Source organism: Gossypium hirsutum, chromosome D06 (assembly GCF_007990345.1).
Source record: "Gossypium hirsutum isolate 1008001.06 chromosome D06, Gossypium_hirsutum_v2.1, whole genome shotgun sequence".
NCBI classification, from domain to species: Eukaryota; Viridiplantae; Streptophyta; class Magnoliopsida; order Malvales; family Malvaceae; genus Gossypium; species Gossypium hirsutum.
In genome coordinates this window covers 34,199,655-34,205,694 of record NC_053442.1, presented here as the reverse complement: position 1 = coordinate 34,205,694, position 6,040 = coordinate 34,199,655, and positions in this window count along the sequence as shown.

The following is a 6,040-nucleotide window of genomic DNA, read 5'->3' as shown; positions in this document are numbered from 1 at the left end:
CTAGTTGTCCACTTTTAAAGATAGAATTTCTTAATGTATCGCATGATAATACCTACCACAGGGGCCAGTCCAACTATCATATGATCATAAGAAAATTTTACCTACTTTCAAGAAGTCTCCTCAATGAAATCCACATGACAACGTCTACCTTCAAGAAGGTCCATTTCTTTCCATCACAAGAGACCATTGATGGAGGTCATAGGTCTTGTTTAGGTACCTTCTCCCACTCAATATTTTAAAAACATACAAGGTTTTTAGTTTCCAGTTCCAATCATGTATGATAAATATATACATGACAAGTACATGTGGCATTTTTTTCCTAAACTATATGGCATGCTTATCTCATGTATACATGACATGCTTTGGCAATTTCATAATATTCACATTCTATCATTCACAAAAGTTAGTCAAAAAATTTTGATTCTCCAAAGTTTTTGTTTTAGGGAAAAACTGAGGAAGTGAATGTGACTTGTGCACTAGGTAAGATTCTAGGAAAGGGAGGTGAGTTGTATTTGACTACTTAAAAATCAAGCCTTCCCTTGACAGATCCAATCCTAGACATGCACCTTCTCAATACCATATTTCTCACAATAATTGAATAACCTAAAAAAGTGAATGGAACAATACAACACGTGCATTTTCTCATGAGCACACTTCTTATCATTAATAAATCAACTGTGGATTATCTCATACATATATATCACAAGTATATCATAAATAATTATTAAATAGAGATATAAAGAGATGGGTAATAAAATAAAATTGCCAATCAAGGTTTCCATGGTTCTAATTCTAAAAAAATGAAAAACAAAAATTACATAGTTTTTCATCACAAGACATTTTTTGGTCTTCGATCGCCATTGCTCCATCTTCTCCTCCTCATGCACTCCTTTTTTGAAAATTTACATTTATATCATATGTCTATTTCTAGCTCACAAGAATTCTAAAAATAAAAAATAATCCTACGCGAAGACAATAGTCTACAGCCTATTTCCTAATAACCACAACCTTGGCAAAAAAAATTATTATTATATAACAAATATATAATATTGCATTCATTCACATACATTTCTCTTAACATGCGAATAATTAGAAGAATGTCACATCTTATCAAATATTAATAAAACAAGATGAAGAGAGAGATTCGGTATTGGTTTACACCATAAACATAGCACAAACCTAACTCTGATACCAATTGTTGGCAAAAAACCCAGTTTGAAAATATTTTTTTTTTGCACAGCGAAAAATTAAAATTTTGAAAATAGACCTGGTTTATGATATTTAGAGAAATAAAACTTAATAGAATATGCACCTGTGTTTTCTAATAAGCAGATCCTTGATGTTTTTTGGCTTTCAACCAAACGATCTTTCCTGTTATTCTTATACCACAAACTACTTCGAGTGTAAGCTCGAACTAGCTGAACCAAAACATAAAACACGAAAAAAAATTCTTTTTGGGGTGAAAAATGAAAATTCTCTCTTCTTAAAAAGAAATCGATACGATTTCTATTCTGAAAATTATGTTTATAAGTTGAGAATAAATTCTCTCTATTTTTTGGAAGGACAACAATATCCCAAAAGTTGTGTTAATAGCTCCACCGGTGACTGAATGAATTTATAATTAACACTGTGGGGGAGTAAGCTTATGAAAGCTCAGTGTGAGTTGAATACTTATTTAAACAGACATAAATATCAAATACAATAAAGCTTATTAGCATTAACAGAAGAACACGGAACCATCATTAGAATTTCATATCATTACATGTCATTATCAAATCGATGTCAAACGGTGTATGAGCATGGGGTGATGCAAATGATATGGTACAAAAGTTTCTACCCAACCATCCGCTACACACTACGAGTTCTCTAGAACCCATCTCCCAAACTCCAACAAATGTGAGTAAAGCTCGATGTGGTAAAATCACCGAATGAACATAATTGCATAAAATCTGCCATTTAACGAATAAATGCAATAAAATCGCCAAATCTCCTCAAATCTTCAGTGCAGAGCACTGACTACAAATAAATGTGGACTTAATTTACTGCCAGATCTCCACAAAACTCCTCCGTTAACTACAATATCAATCACACCCTAATGCACATGCAAGATGTCATACAATCTCATTCTCATTCTCATTCGGAATCATGCTATAAATAAAATAAAAATACATCATTTCAACTAATCATCCACAACAATATCAATCACAAAATTATTCAATCATTCTCACATTTTGGCTAACATGCCAAACAGTTAGGGCTCGAAACGTACCTAGTTCGATCACTTACAATTTAATTACTTAGCCATTTAGCCAAGCCTGACCAGCAAGCTTAGTCATGAATTATATCATTTAAAAATAACACCAAAACATTAAATTTAACGAGTTAGGACCCACACCTTATAAGCTCTACTGTAGCACACTTAGGAATCTCACGGTTTCTCCTTAAAACTTTAAAACGAACCTAAATTAAAAATCATCAGTTAACAAAATTAAAATACCACTTAAACAGCCCCCAATCACCCTCTTGTGGGTTCATTCCAACCATTAATATTATAACTATTTTTCAAATCCAAACTAGCTAGCTTTCTTACACTGATTTGATGCAAATCGTACGCGCGAACGTCTATCGGCTTCACTATTGATTTAGGGCATTTAATATAGCACCTAACACATTTAAATACTAAAAAATTAGTAGCTAACCCAAGATTAAAATATTTAATTTTATCAATTAAAAATTTCCCCAACATCAAAATCGAAACTACACACTAGGCCATAATCAACCACACTTACACTACCCAAATTGCCAGATCTGAGTCATCGATTGATCAAGATTGATTTTTCCTAAATTATACATGATTAAAGGCTGATTAAGAAAGGTTAAAGAAACCAAGATATTTTTGGAAAAAGATGGGAAAAATTAAAGAAACAAAAACCCCCTTTTCTAGCCTTTAGGCGCACACACCACCGCGAACAATGGCCAATTTAGGGTTGGTTTGAAATCACATCTAAAATCACTTCGTAGGTAGAAAAATAATCTTTGAATCCTTAAAAATCACCCTCATTTTAGATCTAGAAATTTGGGTACTCAACCGAAAAGATCCATCAAGAAATTGAAAGAAAATAAGAACTTGCACAAGCTAGGTGAACGTCCTCTTCTTGGCAACAATGGGAATCCTTCTTGGAGGTATAAAATTTTAGATCTTGGGCTGGAAAAATACCCATTAAATCTTTAAAAATCACCCCAATTTTTGATAGAAAATTAGGTATTTTATTGAAAGATCCACCAAGAAAAGCGAAAGAAAATGACACTTACTCAAGCAAGAAGATAGGTGCGGCATCAATGGAGGCCAATCTTGAGTGCTAAAATTTCAGATTTCAGGCTAAAAAATTTATAATAAAATGAAATAAAGAAGAGGAAAAGAATGGTGCAAGAACCTATTCCAAAAAGAAGAGGGGGAGAATGCTGCAAGAACCCGTTTCAAAAAAAAATTGATGGTGAATCTTGGTGGCTTGTACGGCAGCACACAAGGGAAGAAAGAAAGAAAATTAAAGTAAAAAGAGGAGAGGATGAGGGCGAATGGCTAGGTAGGGAAAAACTAACTTAAAGGCTAAAAATACAAGAAAAAATTGTATTTGTACCTAGGATTCAAGGCTTGGGCAGCACAAAATAACGAGAATGAGAAATTTTAGCAAAAATTAAGCTCTTTTGCAAGGGAAGGGAATCGAACATGGGACTTTGATCTAATTTTTATGCTTTCTAATTTTTTTAACCATTGGGCTATTTCCTCATTCTTGAAATAATTTTAAAAACAAGACGTGTCACATACTACGGTTTGATGCAAAATTTGCAAAATAATAAAAATAGTACGAGAGAAGGGATTTGAACTTGGGTTTCAAGGAACGTTTCAATAACACTTAACCAACAAACCAATACCTTATTTATTTCCTAAAAATGCATAGATAATCTAAAAAATTAGGGCATGAACACCCTCTCTCGATTCACAAACCTGATTTTTGGGATGTGACAATTCTCCCCTCCTTAAAGAAATTTCGTCCTCGAAATTTTCATAGTCACAAAATCCTATACTACTTTCTATAGACTAAGTCACCATGCTTTCTCTGTGCAACTCTGATTTCCAATACAGTTCTAGACATACTTCTCTTAAATCCTAATGGATATCTCTTAAGGATCTAATTACAGAAATTTTACTATTGGATTCTTGCACCCTGATTCCAAATTTATTAGAAACTCTACTAACACCAAACAAACAAGTGAAGCCAAAATTAATCAACGCAAGGTAAAATTTAGGAAATGTTCTTGAATTTGGCATCAGATGCATCTCAATCATTGTGATGCCTAGCTGCGTAAACCAGTGCTAGTTGTCTAACCGCAGTTCTGATTCGGACCCCTCAGAGGAATCTGATTAACCCTCTAATTTTATACCCTGACCTTCACCTGATTTTGTGTCGGAGCTTGCATCTAATTTACCTAGCAAAGACCATCCTTAACCATGTGTTCTATCGAACAACAACCCAGATAGGCACCCAACTTTTTCCAACATTCGCCCGAATGGCAGTTACCTTAGTATCTACAAATCGAAACCTTAGTTAATCCAACATTTACTCTAGTAATAACCACTACAACATTTCTTTGAGTTTTGGCTTCTCTGGCACCCTTTAAAGGTCACGGATTTGGATCAGTGTAACCAGACTCTCTCTTATTCTAAAATTTATTCTTTTCCTCTCCCTCGCGCTCCAAGCATTTTACTCTCTTCCTCCATCTTATTCCTCTCAACCATAATTCAAAAAACTTTTTTAAGAGCCCTAACATCACTTGGGACACTACATCATCCCCAACCTCTCGATTTTTGCTTTCAGAAGTAGGACCAATCACGGTGTCATTTTTCTCAAGGTTAGGCACAATTCCTTGAGAAGAAAATGACTCAACCTGGGCAGCTCGACACTGAGCCCCATGGTTCCTCATTCTACAGTTGTTCATTATGTATCCTACGATCTTAAGTTTGATCAACAATTTTAGAAAAATAATCACTAGCTACCTTCAGTCAATTTTTAATTTCCTATCTTATAGTTTCAAAGGTAATATAAATACTAGATATTTTGGTTATATGTCTATAGTAATAAACCTCTAGTGTTTACCTATAATTTAACAGTAGCTATTTTATGGCAACCGGCATCAAAGTCCCAAACCTATTTTTATTTGTAGAATATCATTTTCAAAATTCTCTATAGCTTGGTTTTCCTAAAATGCCCCATTTTTTTTCAATGAATGCATGTAGACCCATTAAAACCTTAGGTCGAGTTTATGAATCTGACTTTGATACCACTAAATGTCATAGCCAACACCCAGCCCAATAAGATACTCTTTGCTTTGTCGCACATGGCCCTCACAGCTTTATTCTTGAGAGCGCCAATACACCCCCAAAATGCCTGTTACCACTTAAGTGTTGCTACCCTTTTATATAGCCCAAGTCTTTCCCATGCTTTGCCGATGTGGGATTCGCCTAAGGTGTTACATTCATCCCCTTAAGGACTCAATGTTCTCATTGAGTTTTTACCCCACCATTGCTCAAGAGGCATGAAGAGTGGCTCTGATACCACTAGACGTAACCTCCCTAACCCAGCCTAGACGTTATGGCTAGATTGAGAACACTACATTAGCTACCTAAAATGCTAAACTAGCTTACATTACTTTTGAAGACGTTAAATAAACTCATTTTAGAGAAAAGTCGTAATTGTACTTTGATTTAGTTTAAAACATTCATTTATTAGGTCATCTGTACTTAAGATTCATTTCATTATTGAAAGTGTTGTTTTAGAAAAATCGTTTGTTCGTCGCTATAATTTGTAAAAACTTGATGTTAACTAATGCAGCGGAATAACCATTATTCATGCATTTTTAGAAATCTAATTGTCTTATCGATTTGTTTTTCACAAATAGATTCTTTGCAATGCAGTGGAAATTAGGGAACAATGTTAAATTTTACTTAAGCCAGGTATCATGCATTTTCTGGTTATTATGC